Source organism: Schistocerca piceifrons, chromosome 4, assembly GCF_021461385.2.
Source record: "Schistocerca piceifrons isolate TAMUIC-IGC-003096 chromosome 4, iqSchPice1.1, whole genome shotgun sequence".
Lineage (NCBI taxonomy): Eukaryota > Metazoa > Arthropoda > Insecta > Orthoptera > Acrididae > Schistocerca > Schistocerca piceifrons.
The window spans coordinates 523,349,745-523,373,652 of record NC_060141.1 but is presented as its reverse complement, the minus strand read 5'-3'; positions in this window follow the sequence as shown (position 1 = coordinate 523,373,652).

Sequence of the window (23,908 nt, the reverse complement as noted above, 5' to 3'; positions counted from 1 at the left end):
TTAAAATACACTATTGAACACATTGTCTAAGGGTCGATATTTCTGGTAAAGCCTACTGCTTTGTTTTATCACTGAGTTTACCATCTTGACTCGACAGTCATCTTGGGCGCTGTATAACACTTAAAACACTTGATAATGGCACTTTGAAGCCGATATCATGATCGTGTAAGTGTAACACTACAAATAAAAAACAGTCTAATAGCGGTACTGACTTTAAAGTCTGACTCTAGTACTGTAGCCCCTATCTCTTCTAAATCGACTCGTGTTTCTTCTTCTATAACATCAGACAAATCTGCCCCTTCATAGAGGCCTTGAACGTACTCTTTCCACCTACCCGCTCTTTCCTCTGCATTTAGCAGTTGAAATACTGTTGCACTCTTAATGTTACCACCCTTGCTTTTAATATCACAGAAGGTTATTTTGACTTTAATATAGGCTGAGTCAGTCCTTCCGGCGATAATTTCTTTCTCAATTTCTTCACTTTTATCGTGCAGCCATTTCGTCTTAGCTTTCCGGCACTTCCTTTTTATTTCATTTCTCAGCAACTTTTATTTCTGTATTCCTGAATTTCCCGGAACATTTTTATACTGCCTTCTTTCATCGACCAACAAAAACATTTCTTCGCAGTTACCTTCTTTGTACCTATATTTTCCTTTACAACCTCTGTGATTGCCCTTTTCAGAGATTTCCATTCCTCTTTCACTGTAGTGCCTACTGAGAAATTCCTGACTGCTGTATCAATATCCTTAGAGAACTTCAAATGCACTTCCGTATCCCTCTTCTTTGCCTATTGATTCTTCCTGACTAATCTCTTAAACTTCAGCCTACTCTTGATCACTACTACATTGTGATCTGGGTCTATATCTGCCGCTGGGTATGCCTTACGGTCCAGTATCTGATTTCAGAATCTCTGTCTGACCTTGATGTAATGTAACATAAATCTTCCCATATTATCCAGCCTTTTCCAAGTATACCTCCTCCTCCAGTGATTATTGAACAGAGCATTTGCTGTTACTGCTGAAATTTGTTACAGAACTCAATTAGCTTTTCTCCTCTCTCGTTCCTTGTTCCAGAACCATACCCTCTTGCAATCTTTTCTTCTGCTCCTTCCCCTACAACTGCATTCCAGTCCGTATTGACTATTAGATTTCATCTCTCTTGGCGTACTGTATTACCCTTTCAATATTCTGATGTACTCTCTCTGTCTCTTCATCCTCAGCTTGCGACTTCTGCATGTATACCTGACCTATCGTTGTCATCGTTGGCTTGCTATCGATTCTGAAAAGAACAACCGTGTCACTGAACTGTTCGCAGTAACACACTCTCTGCCCTACCTTCCTTCACTTTGTCAAAGTCGCTTATATCAGTGGTTCACCCCATTCCCGTCGTGTATCATCGGTAGAAGAATATCCCATTCTTCTTAGTTCTCTTACTATATTTTCTTTAACGCGCCACGTGCCAGGAACGCCATCGTGTGGCATTCATATCGCTGTGGGTATAAATCACAATTACACAGTCAGGTCAAGTTAATCTGAAAACCACCTATGTTTGACGTGAAAGTGCAATAATAACTCACGGAAGGGACACAGAAACTCTAGCAGTGGAGGGTATATAAAGCGTGTCCAGGGGATCCGGGAAACAGATGCCTTGTCGTTAGGTGGAAGCGGAGCGATTTATCTGATACCCAAGACGGCAAGATCCTTGGTTTTCGCTAAAAGGGTGGGAACATTTCACTAAAAGCTAAGTTTGTAAACTGTTAGCAGCCGCCATGGCAAAAATATGTTGTGCATAGCAAAATGGCACTATCCAAAACTAGTGCGGAAACACCTACACTGCGCCACGCGCCTTAGGTGACGGGGTTGAACGATGGCTGCAGAGATGTGTACGGATGAAGAGGTGTGCAATCGTCGAGCAACTGAGCCACCAGATGAACCAAGCGGCTAACAACAGCGCCTCCTCAATGACCGCTCAGTGAACGTTGCCGCGAATTGGCAGTGCGGTAGGGGCCTGATTTATGTACATATGCTGACTGCGGCTTATTATCGAGGAAGGCTGCAGTTTGGACGCCAGTAAAATGAGTTGTGACAGGTGGTATTTTCAATTGAATCACGCTGTATGCTCCGTCGGCGTGAAAAGTCTGAAAGAAATCGTCCCGAAAAGATCGTCGGAATGGTCCAGACCGGAGAAGGGAGCATTGTGATCTGGCATTGCCGACGTGACTTCGTCATTCTGGACAGCACAGTGGATCAACAAAAATCTGCATCCATCCTTTGGGGCCATGTCAACCCCTACATGCAGTTTCTTTCCCTCAGCACGATGACATCTACCAGGAGAACAGTGCAACGGGTCACACAGCTCGCATTGTACGTGGGTATGGTATGAAGAGCACCAGGATGAGTTTCCTGAGTACACTGGCAACCAAACTTCCCAGATTTCAACCATATCGTGAATTGTGGGACGTCTAACGGGCTGTTCGCACCATGGATCCTCAGCCGAGAAACCGCTTTCAGCTGACCACAGCAATGGCTCTGGTATGTCTCCATATCCCTGTCGGTACCTTCCAGAGCTTCACTGACTCTCTTCTCGTACGACTTGCAATGGTCCGCACTACTAAACCTTATTATTTAGGCTTTTGACAAGTGCTCACAATAACGTGACTGGATAGTGTATTAGGCTCATCAATGTACAGGGAGTGCAGAAAACTATGGAATCACAAAACGCACAACAGATTACCATGCCTAATACGGCTTAGGAAACCTGTGGCGCTAACCTCAGCATTAAGCACTCGTAATCTCCAAACGTACGGTACGGTATAGAAACACGTTGGCATTCATAACAGCTTTCACTCTTCTCAGAATGGATAAGTATGGGCCCTTCACTGTTTTCAAGGGAACCGTATACCATTCCTTCTGCAAAACTGTGGTAAGTTTAGATAGTGATGATGGAAGTGGATTGTGATATGGCTACTCTTCACTCAACGGCTCAATAATATTCAGATATGGTAACAATAGTGATCAAGAGAGATGCAACAAGTCATCCTCATACTCACAAAACAAGTCCAGGAAGATGTGAGCTGCGTGAACAGGCGCCCTGTTGTCTTGGAACATAGCGTAACCAGTGATGAACAAGTATTGACCACGGTCTGGCAGGATCTGGCAGACCCAATGGAGATCGCTTGCTGAGCCATGATTGCAGCATTTCCTTACCACGAGGCCCCACTGCCACCGAGATACAGGATGGTCGGCGGCTACCACACAGCTCATCCACAATCAGGTACGGCCCAGTCGCAAACGAGTCGCAACTGAGATGCAGCTCAGCCGCAGCCTTGTCTATCGCTCAGGCATTAGTTAAGAGAGCCTCATCTTACGATGCTGTTGTTTCTATTGCATTAGCTGGACTTTATTCACGCATATTCATTTGTAAAGAATCTTTCTGCACTTGGAGGGCGCTACAATTTATGTAAAGCTTCTGTTTCTGTACTCCCTCGTTCGCTGATCATTTCTACTCTTGTCCAGCTTTCCTACTACAGCTGCTGCAGCACTCTGTAGCCTACCCGTCCTTAGCATCGTTTACGATGTGGTACACACCGTAAGGATGGACGTGATCAATTAAAATGTCACATAATCCTTGGCAATAATGCGATCTTGCTGAGTAACCATGGGCAGTAGACAACACCACTATATGTATGCCCATCTCATCACCATACCCTCGCCAGTTATCCATCTTGGGACATAAACTCGGCCAGAAGTTGGAAACAGTGTGAAACTAGACTCACCCGGCCAAATTAACTTTCTTCCATTGTTCCATATTCCAGGTTTTATGGCTCTGGCGGCACGTTTTCCTGTTATGGGCATTTGCATTACTCATGAGTGGTTTTGGAATTCCATTCTCGCCTTGCAGTTCCCCGCTTATGGAGCTCTCTTTGTGTTGTTTTCGTGCTGACAGGATTCGCGAGTGCGACATTCATCTCTACAATGACTTTTACGGCCGTTGTCCTCTTCTTCTTCGACACAATTCTTTTCAGTGACCATCCATGACAATAATCAACACACACTGACTCAACGTTGTGACAGTGTATGATATTTTAGCGCTTTCCCTGTACGCGGTATAAATCTTCGGTAGGGTGCCTACCGAAATACGAAACATTTCGGCTACATTTCTCACCGAAGCACATATCATACGAATGCACTTAGCACCGACGTAACCCACTCACAACGGTACACCAACACCGTTCTGACCACGACTCACACTTTCAACGTATTGAGGACATTGCAAAGGTGCCGTTCACAGTCAAATAGCACAGAGCTACCTACGGGCCTGGCCAGCATCTGCATTTAGGTTCAAACATGCATTTCTCGCGGTGTTTCCATGTTTTTGTCCAACCTCTGTAAATCGAACTCGTTTGTAGCACATCATACATTTGTCTAAAAGTTTATAAGTAACTTTGTTTTGCTGCTCCGAAAGTAATTTTACTCTTTAACTGCGAGTACTTATTTCTTCGATCTTGAGTTTGCTTGTGAGTTATAATGTGGCGAGTGTGTGTGTCGGCTCGATGGAAATGGATGTTTAAGTCTGGTTGACACACGTCGGCGTCCGTCGATCGCAACAACTCCAATCTGTAACTGTTAAAACAAACTCCTCGCTTTGTTTGTTTAGTTTCAGATACTATCTCCCTTTAACAGATATCCGCGTATCGATGGAGCAGCACGCCGAAATGTATAAGCAGCCCTCGCTTATAACTGAAGCAATGGTGTTCGAAGGATGTCTCTCTTCTTTACTGCTACACATAGCGACTGCATCATTCGGTACCGCAACAACTCCCTTTATTTGAAACAGTGAACAAATATCCTTCGCGTGTTCGCGACGGGCTATAAGCTTACGCGAAACTTGATAACAGTAGTTTTTATGCCTGGTTTGCAAATGACTGTTCAAACGTAGATATCTCAAATTATAAGTTCCACCATTCAAGCCGATGCCACATTATAGTCTTGCTAGGATGTTGATTTGCGAAGTGTTATAGCGTCGTTAATGCGTCGCTACAGTGCCAATTCAACAACTCCCACGTCGTAAATCCAGAGATAATGTATCTTCTAAATAACACACAAAAAGCGTCGTAATGCAATGTTCAATTATTTTTCCCTGTTAATAATGTCACTCAATCACCTTTAGCTTCGGCGTTCTATCAAGAAAATAATTATTCATAGTTACATAATAAAGTTCAATTAAATGATGTAGAGGCCGCGTGGGATTAGCCGAGCGGTCTCGGACGCTGCAGTCATGGACTGTGCTGCTGGTCCCGGCGGAGATTCGAATCCTCCCTCGGGCATGGGTGTGTGTGTTTGTCCTTAGGATAATTGAGGGACTGATGACCTTAGCAGTTAAGTCCCGTAAGATTTCACACACATTTGAACATTTTTTTTATGTAGATGAAACGAAGTTTTAAAGTTATAACTGAGTTTATTGGCTTTCTGAATTGTCTAATCACTGCACTGGAAAGCACACCGATCTGTCATTCAAGGAATTCAAGGTACGATTTACATCAGCAATTCTGACATTGACTACACCTTCCGACAACACGGCGAACCTGTGAATTCATCATGACTGTAGAGTCTATTTGTAGAGTTTATGTCATCGTTTGGTATATTGCTGTGTCTTTCAATGTTCGTGACAATCACAGATCACGACGACTAAGTCCCAGAATTGATAAGTATCAGACGAGTTACTTTTCCCCCTCGTATAATGCCTGTTCCGTTGTTTGGCTAAACGGTGAATCTTCTATCACCTTTCTTCCGAACTTTGACTAATATGTCAAGACGATACCTGAAAAACTTTAAAATTCCAGATCGGTTTGAAACAATCTAATATCGGTCAATAACCTTGCTTCTATTGCGACGTCTACAAGAGAGCGATTTAACATCTCCATTGAAGTTTTTCATTGTAGTCGCAGCGAAGTTACAGCTCGATGCGACGACAACTCTTTTCTTGGGTAAATGTTATCTCTGATCACTTTATCTCGTCTTGGTTTTAACCTTCGTAAAGCATATGTTTTGAATTCTTTATTTAGAGTTTCATGCTTCGTAGATTAAGTGATCATCTGATATTCATTCATTTAGTTCTTTCCGTGGAACAGATGTTGTTAGTTCCCTAGTATTTCTCTTCGTCAAACTTCCAATAGTGTTAATATTTTGTTGCCAGTAGCTACCGTAAAGGCCAGGATCACTAATTTTTATATCTTTTGCTGTGAAAAGGGATGTCATTAGGGACTCTGTATTTGGGGTGTTATTTATTAGGACTGCAGCATTGACAAATGTAATACGTTCATAAATTTTAACCAGACTGACTAAGTAACATCATCGCAGCGTCCTGGACTATCCACCTTCGATTACCTGCATATAGAAGATTTCGGTGGAGATGTGTTACGGACAGTTCTATTGTACACTCAAGAGCGTGAGTTAAATTACAACACAAGCAACGATTACCCTTAAAGTATTCAACCTCAAAGCATGTGAACAGCGGTGTAAGTGACCATCGTGTGGTGCTTTACTCTGAGGCACAGCGATGTGTCGTATGGTGCATCCACTCTGCGATAGTCATTTGTGGGTGGATACAACACAGTATGTCAACTAGACCACGAATCGTGATCGCAGGACGGGACGACCAACATGTAACCCGCATAGCCGTTAAGGGCTGTTTTTCTTGGTCCACTATCATGGCTGGAGTTCTGCAACGATTGGGAACCCGTCTCGTCGACGGGGCAACGCGGTGCTTTGCAGGCGAAATCGGCAACACGCATACCATTTCGTCGGCCTCAAACTGGAATGAGCACGTAGCTATGATTGGCGAAGTGTAGTTATCGGGCGAGTCCCTATTTAAGTTGCTCTACAATGATGGACACCTACGTGATAGACGCTACGGAGTCTGCTTGCATTCACAGCTTGCATCAATAAGTGTCAATTACAGACAACACTAAGTGCGACGGTGTCGAGGCTCAATGCAATTTCGAGGCTTCACTTCCGATGTAAAATGTAAATGTCGTGTGACTAGGGCCTCCCGTCTGGTAGACCGTTCACCGGGTGCAAGTCTTTCGATTTGACGCCTCTTCGGTGACTTGCACGTCGATGGGGATGAAATGATGATCATTAGGACAACACAACATCCAGTCCCTGAGCGGAGAAGATATCCGACCCAGCCGGGAATCGAACCCGGGCCCCTAGGATTTACATTCTGTCGCGCTGAGCATTCAGCTACCGGGACCGGACTCACTTCCGATGATTGATAGGATGGCAACCTTTTAATCGATGGCTTCCCATTTTTTTCTCTGCACTATAATTTACAGTTTCTACTTGTTCAATTTAACCTTTAGCTCACTTTTCTTTTGCCAAGAGCAATATTTGCTTGTATAATTGAAAGAAATATATGTTATTACGTGAAGAAAACCGTAAAATGAACAACTCGTTTTAAAGTACACTGAGCAACTGTTAAATACTCACTTTTTCAACACGCAGAATCTCGAAATCTGGCTCATTTTTTCGTACAATCTTCCTGTGTAATTGTACAAAAGCGTGGTGCCCCGGAACTTCACCATTTCGCTCAGTGACTTTTCAAATAGCAAAGTGTCGAAGGCCAGAGGTGTGTAAACTGATTCAATGATATTACACTAACTTTCACCACAATTCTGCCAAACGCCACGGTGGACGCGTCACACGACGTGAAGGTCATCCCACACTATGTTGCCGAAGTTTCAGACATTCTCTTGACGCTGTGAATAAAATCTGACGCACTGGCTGTTAAGACACTTTCATTATAAAGTCACTATCAGTTTCGCGTATCATTTGTGATGGAAGAGAGAACCGTGATGCCCTGCTTTGAAATCAAGCAATTTTCTTATGGGTGGCCGAGGAAAACATTTTAACACGCCGCCGTTAAGAACAGACACGAAAAGCCTTTAGGCCATAGGGCGTCAATGAAACCAGCCAATGTCTTGGCGCATTACTTCCCACATATTTCGCGGCCTAAAACGACCGTTCGGAGTGCGATAAGCAACAGGAATAAGGTTTTGACAATAACTGACACTGCTGACAGCCCCTGTACTATTCAACCCTTCTCTAAACAACTCCAGTGAACGTGGCTGCACCGCTTTGTCGCGTAGTGCGACTACAATTTTTGATGTGGTGTACATGGTGGAATCTCTAGAGATCATTCAGCATCATTCTACGTGATCCAGAGCAGCATAGGGCGCGTTTTTCAGCCCTTATGTTTGGCTCCTTCTTGTGGCGTTATGGTGAGGGGTGGGGAGGTGGCGTGAGAAATTTATAGATGAATGAATGAAAAGGCAAAGGCTCCGTCTAAGACCACCAGTTATGTAACAATTTCGATGTCTCCCACACACTTTTGCTGGGCACTTCAAAAGTGTCGCTGGACAGAGACAGCCATTCACTGATTCCTACGTGCCGATGTGGCAGCCAACGATTCCGACACATGTCAGCTGGGTGGAGCTACGTCCCTGAACTAGCACGTGCTGGCCGCATGCGAAATCTAAAGGTGTCGCAAGGGCTGTCCGTCACACTGACGCCTAGGAAACAGTGTATGGATGTCTTCGTACGGGGATATGTCTAACGTGCCCAAAAATGTTCATGGGTGGCACCGTGGGTTTTGATGAACTGGGGGTCTTACAGAGATCATTTTCTCGTTTTAGTACTGTACGTGTCGGTGTCACCCTTCTCCACCCACCCCATCCCCCCTCCCTGCTCTCTGTAATCACAGTGCAGGAAGGCACGAAACAGGAGGAGTGAGAAATCATAAACACACTTTGCTGCTTCGGATCACGTTCAAATAGCTTCTAACGTCCTCTAGTGTTTCCACCCTGTACACCAGAGCAAAAACTGCGGTTGTTCTTCTCTTCAAAGGGCAGAGAACACTTCCAAGGGGTTAGTGGAATACGATCTCCTTAGAGGATGTTTGAGTCGTCTGAGGGGAGAGGAGGGAGTATCAACAGTGTCAAAGGTTGTCACGAACATCGTCCTGTTGTTCATCGGAATGCGGAATGTCCTTTTAGACCGCGAAATGTGTGAGAATTAACGCTGTAAGGTAGGTGGTGATTTAATTGACATCCTTTGAACCGCCCCCTCAGGCCTTTTCGTGTCGATTCTGAGCGCCGAGGTGTCTGAAATGCTTTCCTTGGCTATCCATAAGAAAACTGCATGAGCTTCACGATGAGCGGCGGGGGTTACATGAGAAGGGCTGAAATGTCGGTAACAGGGGATGTCTTGACGTTCCCATCGCCTGACTCATCAACCGTGGCCTTGGGCAGAGTTGTGATGAAAACTGATGGCGATGTAATATCATTAACTCACTTTATACCCCACATGAACTTATGAGCTCCAGCCTTTTTTTCAAATGCGTCGACGCCTCGCTGCCGAACCTGAGGGCGCCGTCGCGCGATGCAACTGTTTCACAGCATTACAGAGGAAGGGTTCCGGCATATTTGCGCTGAACTTCAAGCTGCTGCGTCGCAATGGGAGACAATTACGGGGTTTCGAACAACTGACGCTTTAATTCTGTTGAGCAGTGTACTAGGTAACATCTCGTTAAACATTCAGTAAATTAAATGGAAAAAAATGATATCTCGACGCCGATGTACTGAGAAGAACGTGAACATCAAAATGGGACAAGGACTAAAGAAACGCCAGGTTCGAATATATGCCTGGCGAACAAATTTTCTTAAAATTTCATCCATCGTACGGGACTGAACTAATCAGTTTGTCAAAGTTCTCCAGAAATCGTTGTTTATGCTTTGTGGGCTCGCATAAAAATTACTTTGATAGAGATTCTCTAGTAACTTGTTCAGCACAACTTTGATTTTATGACCTGGTATGTCCCGCTTCCAACCTGGGTTCACACCGCAGTAAATTGACAGAAATCGTACTCAAATCTTTAACGACAATTATTTGTGCATTCTAGTGAAAAATAGAAAAGAAAAGAATCGAAGCAGTTGGGATGTGTTGTTGCAGACCGATGATGAAAATGAAGTGGACTGATGAGATTAAAAATGAAACAAATCGATGAGGAAAGGGAAGTATGAGAAACAAATTAGATGAAACAAGAGATTGATAGCTGTGGTAAGACATCAAATAATAACTTCCCTGATACAAGAGGATATCGTAAATGGCACAAATTGAAACTGGTATACACACAACGAACAATATAAACTTTATGATGAAGAGAGTAAAAAGTAGGGGATCGCGTTAAACCAGTCAGTAGGCTTATGACTCTTAATACTATTCTTCAATCTGCGATATATTTTGTTTCAGTTACATGTTTACATCTTTCTTTGAAATGTTCACATACACTGATGAGCAAAACATTATGACCACTGCCCACCGCGAGTTTGAATGCCGCCTTGTGGCGTTACAGACACGTGATGGAACTACTTAAACCTAATTAACCTAAGGACATCACACACATCCATGGCCGAGGCAGGATTCGAACCTGCGACCGTAGCAGCAGCGCGGTTCCGGACTGAAGCGCATAGAACCGCTCAGTCACAGCGGCCTGCTGACGCGATAAGGAAAGTGTGTAAATGGAGGAGAAACGAACGGGGGAATCAATCTAGCGGCGATACCGGGACTCAAATGGGGTAACCCGATGGCATAAGAGACTTCGATAAAGGGCAAATGTAGTCCGGCGCCATGGAGCGAGTGTCTCGGAATCGTCGAAGATAGTCAGCTGTTCGCGTGCTACTGTTGTCAACATCTATGGAACGTTGTTGTAGGAGGGTGAAAGGACGAGCAGCCACCAAGCTTTGGACGTCCACGCCCCACCACAGAATATGGAGATCCGAGACTTGCCGGCTCTGTGAAGGCACATTTGACGATAGAGCACGATGCTGGTGCTGCCGCAAATGTTTCGGCGGACACCGTTCAGCGCACATTGTTGAACTCCATGGCAGACGAACCGCACGTATTTTCCTGTCGACCGAACGACATCGTCAATTCCGATTGCTGTGGATGCAGAATCATCGGGACTGGACCGGGGATGACTTGAAAAGTGTCGCCTGGTGGACTGGTTTACGTTTCTTCGTTACACCAAGTCGATACTCTCCGGAAACGACATAATCTAAGAAAACGCTGTTCGGAACACTCAAACCGCACGGACAAAGGCCGCTGATAGCCATATTAAGCTGTGGGGGAGATTCATCTAGGCTTCTTGTGATAGTAATATACGGCATGTAGGCAGCTGTTGTTATTTCGGACCCCTTGATTCCTTTCGTGTTTGACAATTTCCCCGACAGCGATAGCATCTTCCGGCAGGATAATTGAATATTGTTACTTCCGCAGAGAGTGGGAGTCGTACACTCGCCTCTGATGTGATCGGACGTATTTTTCTATAATAGGTGCAAACAATGTATTTTCGACTTTGTCAATCTGAAAAATCAAAATATTGTATATTAAAATGTGAGAAAATCAGTGTAAAATATATTTACGTAAAAAAAAGTTCTGCAACAACAAAATGGTTCAAATGGCTCTGAGCACTATCAGTCCCCTAGAACTTAGAACTATTTAAACCTAACTAACCTAAGGACATCACACACACCCATGCCCGAGGCAGGATTCGAACCTGCGAACGTAGCGGTCGCGCGGTTCCAGACTGTAGTACCTAGAAACCGCTCGGCCACTCGGTCCGGCCCTCTGCAACAACAGTCTTCCAATTTATTTAGTTTAAACTCGTGAGGACCTGATGTTAGATTTTCAGTTTCGACAATCATACCCCTTGATAAAAAAAAACTGGAGCCATCTCAGCATGATGGGCTAAGTAAACTTGAAAGTTTATTGTAATCATCGCTCCTCTCAAATCTTTATAACAGACTTTGCTTATTAATTACTTAAACTGAGCATTGTTTAATGTGGATAGTAAATGAAAGAAGGAAGGAGGGGGGAGATTACATCGTATCTCGAGAATACAGCTGCAAATGAACAGAAAATAATTTTGGTACTTCTTATTCAGTAGTATTGAGAAGAAAAGTTCTTACTTAAAAATCTATGCAACACGATTCAAGAAAAGAAGAAGTACAATAAAGGGACTACGAAACGACGTCGGCAGAACATTACCCTATCACCAAAGTGAAACTACTGCGCAAGAACTTGGTACAAAAATAAAAGAAACGCTACGGACACTCAACGAAATATGTGGAACATAAACATGATTCATAGTTCCTTTGTAACATACGTCTAACCCTCCGAGGTCAGTCACACCTATGTATCATTAACCACACTAATTTCATAAAAGAATACAGTATAGATTGTAACCTCCCTGTTTCTAATCAGCCTACTGGATTGCGATATATGGTAACTGACTGTGATTGCACATGCCTAATGAAATTTTACAGTGAGTAGGGTATCGTTACCGAAGGAAAATAACACCGGTTAGTCGGAGGAAAGTGTACAACATACTCTTCTGAAGGAAGATTCTATTCTAAACTTAAGCTAAATACTTATGATAATTTTGAAATGAGTGGAATACAGTGCAGTCGCTCACGAACCCCACAGGGGAGGACGGGTACCACGTAATATTTACTACCAAAGGTACTGATAATGTAAAGAAAACACTGATTATCTTAAAAGAGGGATAATTAAACGGTCGCCAACCCGCAAGGGCAATAAATCTCTAGAAGCTTAAGAAAGACAACAGCAAAAAATTTAAGCAAATAATCACTGGCGTGGCAACAGAAGGTTGACATACTTTCCAAGCCACAACAGCTCACGAGAAAATAAATAAATCAGAAAGCACTGAATTTGCTGTTACGGATTCTGAAACACTAAATTTTGAAAGTGAAGTAAACGACGTTACTGGTCAAACAAATGACTGGCTAAACTTAAACTTTGTTATGTAAGAAAGTGACTTTCAATCACCTCTGTGTAACGTAGCGCAAACTTTAGGAAAGGGCAAGCAATTTACTTTTGATTTTTGAAAGACTGAATTGAATTTACTTTAAGCAAATGAGCAACTGATTTTACTGGTAAAATAACAACAGTGGGATACATACCAAGCCATCAGAAGTCAGTCCCTGAGCTGAACACAGAATAAATGAAATTGCGCACTCGTAATTTGTGGTGCATCTTTAGTTATTAGTTTTGCCAGTGAAATTTTACGTTTGTTTAAATGAATGAAGTTAATAACAAAATTTGCAAATTATTTTACCCTCCGTTTTGCAACACAAGAACGAGTCAGAAAATTCAGACTGGAACTAGTCATTCGCAAACACACAAAACTGGCGGTAAATAGTTAATCAATTTCCATATTCTTATGACACTATGTGATTGCTTAGGAAGGAAAGGGCCCCTGTCAGGTAATAATGTCTGAGGACAATGACAACTCAGGCACCTTACAAGTATTAACTGTTGAAAGTCATTACTCAAGTTGGTCATACTTTGTGAAAGAAATGTACGAGGGTGAGTCAAATGAAAACCTTAAATATTTTTTAAAATATTGTTTATTGTGCAGAAGTGGTACAAAGCCGTATCACATTTCAACATAATCTCTCCCACGCTCAATGCAAGTCCTCCAGTGCTAACAAAGTGCACAAATTCCTTTAGAAAAAAATTCTTTTGGTAGTCCGCGCAACCACTCACTCACCGCGTGGCGTACCTCTTCATCAGAAGGGATCTTCTTTCCTCCCATTGTGTCTTTGAGTGGCCCAAACATATGAAAATCACTTGGGGCAAGGTCTGAGTTGCTCGCTCTCCTCGTTCCCGGTTGGTGGAAGTGAACCCAGGTTTCATCCCCAGTAACATTTCTTGCAAGGAAGCCATCACCTTCTCGTTCAAAGCGCCGAAGAAGTTCTTCACAAGCCTCAACACGTCGTTCTCCCATTTCAGGAGTCAGCTGCCGTAGCACCCATCTTTCAGACACTTTGTGAAACTGCAGCACATCAGCACAATGTGGTGTGCTGACCCATGACTAATCTGTGAACATGTTGAAATGTCATTCAGTGTCACTCGGCGGTTTTTCTTAACTATCGTTTCAACTGTTGCAATGGTCTTTGGAGTCACAACTCGTTGTGCATGACCTGGACGAGGAGCATCTTCCACTGAAGTCACACAATTTGCGAACTTCCTACTCCAATTCGTAGACTTGCTGCTGTGACAAACATGCATCACCTTACTGAACCGTAATTCGTCGATGAATTTCAATAGGCTTCACATGTTCTCTACGCAAAAACAGAATAACAGAACGCTGTTCTTCCCTGGTGCAAGTCGCAAGTGCGGCCATCTTTATACTGATACTGCGACGGTTTGTGTGCATCTGCACTATGCTGCTACCTACAGGCCATTCTGCACGCTGTTTGTAGCATACGCTCACCAACTTACAGGATGTTATTGCTGTGGTCTTCAGTCCTGAGACTGGTTTGATGCAGCTCTCCATGCTGTTCTATCCAGTGCAAGCTTCTTCATCTCCCAGTACCTACTGCAAACTACCTCCTTCTGAATCTGCTTAGTGTATTCATCTCTTGGTCTCCCTCTACGATTTTTACCCTCCACGCTGCCCTCCAATGCTAAATTTGTGATTCCTTAAGGCCTCAGAACATGTCCTACCAACCGGTCCCTTCTTCTTGTTAAGTTGTGCCACAAACTCCTCTTCTCCCCAATTCTATTGAATACCTCCTCATTAGTTATGTGATCTACGCATCTAATCTTCAGCGTTCTTCTGTAGCACCACATTTCGAAAGCTTCTATTCTCTTCTTGTCCAAACTAGTTATCGTCCATGTTTCACTTCCATACATGGCTACCCTCCATACAAATGCTTTCAGAAATGACTTCCTGACACTTACATCTATACTCGATGTTAACAAATTTCTCTTCTTCAGAAACGCTTTCCGTGCCATTGCCAGTCTGCATTTTATATCCTCTCTACTCCGACCATCATCAGTTATTTTGTTCCCCAAATAGCAAAACTCCTTTACTACTTTAAGTGTCTCATTTCCTAATCTAATTCCCTCAGCATCACCCGACTTAACTCGACTACATTCCATTATCCTCGTTTTGCTTTTGTTGATGTTCATCTTATATCCTCCTTTCAAGACACTGTCCATTCCGTTCAACTGCTCTTCCAAGTCCTTTGCTGTCTCTGACAGAATTAAAATGTCATCGGCGAACCTCAAAGTTGATATTTCTTCTCCATGGATTTTAATACCTACTGAAAATTTTTCTTTTGTTTCCTTTACTGCTTGCTCAATATACAGATTGAATAACATCGGGGATAGGCTACAACCCTGTCTCACTCCCTTCCCAACCACTGCTTCCCTTTCATGCCCCTCGACTCTTATAACTGCAATCTGGTTTCTGTACTAATTGTAAATAGCCTTTTGCTCCCTTTAGAATTTGAAAGAGAGTATTCCAGTCAACATTGTCAAAAGCTTTCTCTAAGTCTACAAATGATAGAAATGTAGGTTTGCCTTTCCTTAATCTTTCTTCTAAGATAATTCGTAAGGTCAGTATTGCCTCACATGTTCCAATATTTCTACGGAATCCATACTGATCTTCCCCGAGGTCGGCTTCTACCAGTTTTTTAATTCGTCTGTAAAGAATTCGCGTTAGTATTTTGCAACCGTGACTTATTAAACTGATAATTCGGTAATTTTCATGTCTGTCAACACCGGCTTTCTTTGGGATGGGAATTATTATATTCTTCTTGAAGTCTGAGGGTATTTCGCCTGTCTCATACATCTTGCTCACCAGATGGTAGAGTTTTGTCAGGACTGGCTCTTCCAAGGCCGTTAGTAGTTCTAATGGAATGTTGTCTACTCCCGGGGCCTTGTTTCGACTCAGGTCTTTCAGTGCTCTGTCAAACTCTTCACGCAGTATCTCTTCACGCAGTATCGTATCTCCCATTTCGTCTTCATCTATATTCTCTTTCATTTCCAGAATATTGTCCTCAAGTACATCGCCCTTGTATAGACCCTCTATATGCTCTGTCCACCTTTCTGCTTTCCCTTCTTTGCTTAGAACTGGGTTTCCATCTGAGTTCTTGATATTCAACTTACAGGATAACGGCGCGAAATACCGATTTTTTATTAAAGATTTAAGGTTTTATTTGACTCACCCTCGTATCTGGGTAAAGTCTCTACATTCCTATATCTGTCGGTTAACAGTTTTACGAAGAATGTAGCCGACGACAATGCTGAGCTGCCGTTGTTGCTGCTGCTGCTGTTTAAGAACTCCGACTCGTTTCCAGAGCCACGGGTAGTTAAAGGACAAGCAACAGTTCGAATTGCAGCTTCCTCCGCCTGTCTACTCCTGCCGTGCTCTCAATACTCGCGGGTTAATGAATCAGGCGCGTCTACACTGACTGGAGCATATCTGCACACTGCGACGGTGGGAGCGTCCAACAGTCACTTCCGCACTATTTCATAACTCAAGCTGCTCTGCTCCTTCTCTGCCCGCAACGCGACAGAGACTCTCCATACGCAGGGATAAACAATGGCACAGCTACTGCCATTTCGTTGCTGCTATCGATACATTGAAATAAAGTTTACTTGGCTATTACCCAACAATTTACAATTTTTTCATTATAATTACAATCAATTCTATACAGTCAGAAATAAAAACACTATTAATCTATTACTTATTAAATATCGTTTCTGTAATACAGCTTACAGCTTGAGAATCAGAGGTACAGTACAAGTTATCAACGGATATTGCACGGCGAATATTTTTGGCTGGTGCAGATGGTATTTTATCTGCATTTTCGGTGTTACATGTGCTCCACATTCTCATTAATATCATAATTATGTATGGGCACGTAATAGCATGACAACGCTGTTTGATTACAACTCAAATCATCATAGTGCACCATAACATATTTTAAACACCAAAATTACATCTTCCAGAAACCATTACATTTTAAATGAAAATTTCATGTCAGTACTGTACAAGAAAACGTAAGCAACATAGTTAAAGACGGCCGGCCGGGGTGGCCGAGCGGTTCTAGGCGCTACAGTCTGGAACCGCGCGACCGCTACGGTCGCAGGTTCGAATCCTGCCACGGGCATGGATGTATGTTATGTCCTTAGGTTAGTTAGGTTTAAGTAGTTCTAAGTTCTAGGGGACTGATGAGCTCAGCAGTTAGTCCCATAGTGCTCAGAACCATTTTCAGTTAAGGACGTACAAAAAAAATGAGTAAATGGATAAGAAGCGAGATAATCACTAGCTACAATGTTTACTTTAGATTGTTTTCATAAATATCATTGTCATAAACAGATTCCATTTTCTATTAAGAGAGTTCACATGTTTCAAGCAAGCGTACCGATAAAACATAAATGTCTATAATAAAGCTTTACACTGGTTGTTGCGAAAAGAAAAACGCCACGCTCCTCACGCTTATTTACAAAGGACGCCGCAGCGTTCTAAGAACCGGCAGAGGCTCAGTCCCGACATGTCACTGTTGCGGGTGCCACAGAGGCACATGCTTCGATAATTCACTCGCGAATGATCTCAAAGGAGTCCTTACATTTTTATCACAATGGATAACTCAACACCGTCCACATTCACACTCATACACAGACTTGAAATTTACACGTAGTCTGAGTGCATCGAGATTCACTTACGTAATACATGGTATAAAAGAACATATTATTTAGAAAATTACAAATCATACATACACCAGATTGACTTTTATGCACATTGGTCATGGCTTGGGTTTTCCTTTCATTGCAGTTGCTTCCAGAACAGTAACTATTTAAGGTACATTTCTCGCTACACTTTTTGAAAATTCGTTGATGACAGTCTGGTTCAAGAAATAAATTTGCAGCTAATTTTGAAAATTACTCTATAATTAAGTCTTTATTAGAAATTCTTTCTGAAATTAATCGGTTCTTCGTTGGTACAACTTCAAGTCAACAATGTTGCGTACACATAACAGCTTGTCAGAATTGGGAAAAATTAAACAGTAAGTGTTAGTGTGAGGTATACTGACAATCTTCAATGGTCCATTATAAATGAATTTAAATTTTGTAATTTCATTGTCAATCTCTCTTGATTTCTCGTTCGCTTTAATGAAAACGAGGTCGCTAGTTGCAAATTTAGCAAACCGCGCCTCGTCTTTTTTTTTCGTTACCTGACGTAAACGTTCTTTCTTCACCTCAATGTCAATACTAACTCACGGAGAGAAATCAATAATCTCTTTCACGAAACTCTGAGAAATATGAGCTAATAGGATTTCCTCCGGAGTGAATCCTTTATACTCGTGCGTCAAAGCATACATAATCTTTTCAAAATCGTTTGTGTATTAGCCCCACGCTCTGTGATTGTGGTGACAATATATTCCCATATTTCTGCTTAAATATCAGGCCAAGTAACAATGTCAGTAGGTTGGTAGTGACTACTCACATCACCACCTGTTTCATTAAAACTCACTCCAATCTCAGTCTTATCTTCTGAAATGCACATCATTGCTTTGTTGTTGCAGTTAATTACTGTGTGGTATTTCGATAACCAGTCTAAGCACATTATTTTCTCGGTGCTCAAATCTGGCACGACGATAAATTCATGTTAAAATTTTTCCCCTTGAATTTCGAAAGAGGCAAATATTTGGTTAGATATAGGTTTGCTATTGTTTCCGGTAGGACCGATTATTTTATCTCCCATTACGGGTGTTACTACTAACCCTGGTCTTCCCTTTAACAAATCGAAAATTTTTTCGAACATAGCACCTAGCTCTGCCCCATTATCTATTAAAACGTGAATTTGTAGGCCGTGCATATTGACGGGCAGTATTATTTGCCTACACTTATCTGTGCCCAGTTCTTGGTTTTCCCATTATAAATTCTCATCCACATCATGATTAGTCCAGAAAAATCCGTCCGGCTCTGACACCGATAGCCGTTTATCTGGTGTTTTTTTTTTTTAGTTATTTGTTCTTGGACGTTCATTATTTCTATCCGCCTGTCCTACGGTTGTTGAAGCCGTTTGGATCTGAACACTGTAAACTTTTTGCAATTTTTTCGATTGACGAACCTTGTATTACCAATCATTCGCTAACTGTCAAGTCAGGTAAATTTTCTTCGGAAATATGGCTATCATCTTCCAAATTGCTTTGAGAAATGTGTTCTTTTTCTGCTTCTAATTCTCCTACCGAGCTCACGCAACCCATACTACTGAAACGTCCCCTTAGAAAAATTTATGAATGACTGTGCTGGTAAACCTCTTACATTATTTGATTTTCAAACAGCTGAGCAGAACTGAACGTACTCAGACATTTCGCTCTTAACCTATCCTGATCAACACTAAACTGACACACAATATTTTTAGCACAACGCAATCTGACTTTCAATAATCCCTACAAAAGAATGGCCCTGACTAACATTAACCTATACCTTTCACAAATCACTTACCTCACAAAAATCTTCGTTACTTGAGCTACTGCAATACAGCGAGCGCCACTACTGCCAGCTAAATAAAAGATTCAAACTACTGAAGGCACTAACTACTGATAGGCATAGCTAGCAAATGAAAGATTTTGATAGAGAACAAACAATGTATTTACCTTAATAGTGTTCAAAAGTCATAATATGTATATCAGTTCATGATATCCAGTATTATAAATTTACTCTTTCTGATGGACACACGTCCAGATCATCCGCTCTCAAAACTCCGCCATTTCTCTCCCCACATCCACCACTGCTGGCGGCTCACCTCCAACTGCGCAACGCTACGCGCTGTTAACAGCCAACTGCCCAACGCTACAATGGCGAATATTCGAACAATGCAAACGGCAAAGTCAGTGATTTTCATACAGAGCGCTACGTGGCATTACCAACATAAAAACCTAAACAGCCTACTTACACTACTCTCGTCTGACTGTATGACGTCAGCCTTAACCACGTAGATGTCGTAATCTACGTGGCCGTCAATTAGTCGTACCCATCCGCCTCGGCAAATTCGTCTTGCCCCTCTTCAGAAATTTGGTGTCGGTTTTCTTTAGGACCAAAGTCGCTGGTGTTGGCTACTTCAATTACTACAACGTTTGAACAAGGCTGCCTTTTCGGTACAGAGCTTTCCGTTTCTTCATAAACGCTAATTCCATGAAGGTTGAGAAGCGTAAAAAATTGCCCACTCTCCCCATTAGCACACCTCCAATATAGACCTCTGTAATTCTTCAGTTGGTTGTATATCTGATCGAACTGACCTAACCACACCTCCTCGCGTTCCTCGTTGTCCTGCGGAAGTTTTATCCGATAACGGCATTTTTAATTAAGCCGGCGAATCACGTTGTACAGGAGCCCATGGCACCATTTTTGTCTTAACAGCGGCCACCTCTTCCTCAGTGACCGGGTACTCTATTTTCATCATTATGACGGACAGTGAGCGCCTTGTCGACTGACTTTTCTTCTTCAATTATTATTATTTCGGGTGCCTTACTCCCTCTGTCTTCTTCCACATTCTACCATCGCCGATTTATTCATCCAGATCTATCATAGCAACGTTGCCTAGACTTTCTTCTGGGCCACCAAGGTTAATGTTTTCCCCGATTAAGTACGGCAGGCCCGTTTCTATCCGGGTGTCGCAATTGCTGATTTTGCTACTGCCTGTAAACATTCTGCTGAGAACCACGCACCACATTGACATGATATTGGCCTCCGTAATTCTACTACTGTTGTTCCCACTATGACTGTTATTGTTATAGGAGTGTGACTTATTATTACCATGTTGGTGGTTACCATTATTGCCATGGTTATTGTTCTTGTAGTTGTTGCTGTGGTAATTGTTGCTGCTACCAATACTCTTAAAATTTTCCCAATTATTCTGCCACTTGTTCTCATCTTCTACCTTTTCTAAGAATGCAACTGCTACTGCCTATGTACCTCTTTGAACATCTGGAAGCTTGTTTCACAACTTCCAGACAATCTCCGATTCAGATCGTCGATCACCCAAATACTCTAATTTGCGGATTCAATTTTCACAAAATTCTTTCATCGAGCCTCGAGAGTTCGTGTCGCAGGGTTTTCACACTCTGAAATCGCGCAATTCACTCTCCTGCTTCTGCTCAGACCAATATTATTTCAAGAACGCATTCTTAAATTCTTGAAATCTCACGTTCACAATATCGAGGTCTAAACCACATCGCTTAGCGTCGCCGACCAGAACGTCGGTTACAGCGTTAATTTTTCTCTTTTCCTTCCATGATTCAGGCAATCCTCTTTCACAATTTGTAACGGATTCTGTAGCTTGAAATCCACTCTGTCTTTTGAGGGAATTTCGATGTTACAAGATGAATCACAAGTGTATGATACGTAATAGCAAGCAGATTACAATAAAAGCTCTGATGTTTCTCAGTAGCTGAATAACGTGCTCTTTGCTTACTGAACTCTGTAAGTCGTTCATAACAGCAAAGAACTTGCAGCAGAAGATATTCGTTTCACAGCAGTGAAGATAAGCAAGTGTTTATACCTCTTAACCAAAGAATTTTAGAGCCCACGTTTACTGGGATTGTTTTTTTCTTGTTTTGATCCATGATATCACCTCTCAAGATATGGAATAATTCTTTTAATATCCTACAGAAGTTTCTCTTTTCCCTAAAGCAGAGAGCCGTGCCCTAGCTAGGTGTGTGCCGGTGCCACAGACAGACAGTTTAAGTCCTGGAGCCGACGCTTATTGGCGGGGATCAGTAATCAACACATGGCTCCTATCCCACGATCCCTACTTGCTACAAACAGCAAGTGCATTGATGTCAATTTGTTAACACATTACATAGCGGTGCCGGATACTTTGATCAGACAGCGTATTTCAACGCATTTGTTAACTGTGCTTGAGTATGAGAGGCGATTTTAGAAGCAAGTAATTTCTTCTGATGGAATGTCATGTGTTATCGTGAAAGACAACTAACATCTTGTCTTTGTTTGTTATACTGTGAGAAACTCCGTGTCCATGCAGCAATTTCGTATCACTAAATCTCTACAGAGTAGGCAGTTAGGGTATTAAGCATGTGAATGACGTTACGCGTTAAGATCAACATGTGAGAAGACTGAAAGTCATGGGACTTTCAGAAGCATCCGAAATCACAGAATAAACACACATAGTAACAGACCATTTCAAACTGTCCTTTAAAAAAGAAAAAAAAATCGAATAAAACACCACTGAATATTAGAAGGTTTCCGAATGCTGTTAAATACACTCCTGGAAATGGAAAAAAGAACACATTGACACCGGTGTGTCAGACCCACCATACTTGCTCCGGACACTGCGAGAGGGCTGTACAAGCAATGATCACACGCACGGCACAGCGGACACACCAGGAACCGCGGTGTTGGCCGTCGAATGGCGCTAGCTGCGCAGCATTTGTGCACCGCCGCCGTCAGTGTCAGCCAGTTTGCCGTGGCATACGGAGCTCCATCGCAGTCTTTAACACTGGTAGCATGCCGCGACAGCGTGGACGTGAACCGTATGCGCAGTTGACGGACTTTGAGCGAGGGCGTATAGTGGGCATGCGGGAGGCCGGGTGGACGTACCGCCGAATTGCTCAACACGTGGGGCGTGAGGTCTCCACAGTACATCGATGTTGTCGCCAGTGGTCGGCGGAAGGTGCACGTACCCGTCGATCTGGGACCGGACCGCAGCGACGCACGGATGCACGCCAAGACCGTAGGATCCTACGCAGTGCCGTAGGGGACCGCACCGCCACTTCCCAGCAAATTAGGGACACTGTTGCTCCTGGGGTATCGGCGAGGACCATTCGCAACCGTCTCCATGAAGCTGGGCTACGGTCCCGCACACCGTTAGGCCGTCTTCCGCTCACGCCCCAACATCGTGCAGCCCGCCTCCAGTGGTGTCGCGACAGGCGTGAATGGAGGGACGAATGGAGACGTGTCGTCTTCAGCGATGAGAGTCGCTTCTGCCTTGGTGCCAATGACGGTCGTATGCGTGTTTGGCGCCGTGCAGGTGAGCGCCACAATCAGGACTGCATACGACCGAGGCACACAGGGCCAACACCCGGCATCATGGTGTGGGGAGCGATCTCCTACACTGGCCGTACACTACCGGTGATCGTCGAGGGGACACTGAATAGTGCACGGTACATCGAAACCGTCGTCGAACCCATCGTTCTACCATTCCTAGACCGGCAAGGGAACTTGCTGTTCCAACAGGACAATGCACGTCTGCATGTATCCCGTGCCACCCAACGTGCTCTAGAAGGTGTAAGTCAACTACCCTGGCCAGCAAGATCTCCGGATCTGTCCCCCATTGAGAATGTTTGGGACTGGATGAAGCGTCGTCTCACGCGGTCTGCACGTCCAGCACGAACGTTGGTCCAACTGAGGCACCAGGTGGAAATGGCATAGCAAGCCGTTCCACAGGACAACATCCAGCATCTCTACGATCGTCTCCATGGGAGAATAGCAGCCTGCATTGCTGCGAAAGGTGGAAATACACTGTACTAGTGCCGACATTGTGCATGCTCTGTTGCCTGTGTCTATGTGCCTGTGGTTCTGTCACTGTGATCATGTGATGTATCTGACCCCAGGAATGTGTCAATAAAGTTTCCCCTTCCTGGGACAATGAATTCACGGTGTTCTTATTTGAATTTCCAGGAGTGTATATGTCATTTTTGGCTTATGAATGTATTCGCCAGTAGGTGAAAATGCAGCATAAAAGGGTTTCAGTCGCAAAACTGCTTCTTCGAATCTTGGTGACAGCACTTTCTTTTAAATTCTATAGTTACTAAGAAAGGAAAATGTTACTTAACAAATGCTTAATCATAAATTTTTAACTGAAACACCTTATTAGTAACTAATATTCGCATTAAAGTGCGATTGTATGGAATAAGTTAAAAGTTGATACAAAATGAAAAACATGAAACAGGAAGTAAACATACTTCTTTTATTTCTGTAGACTGAACAATATTATTGCTGTTTAG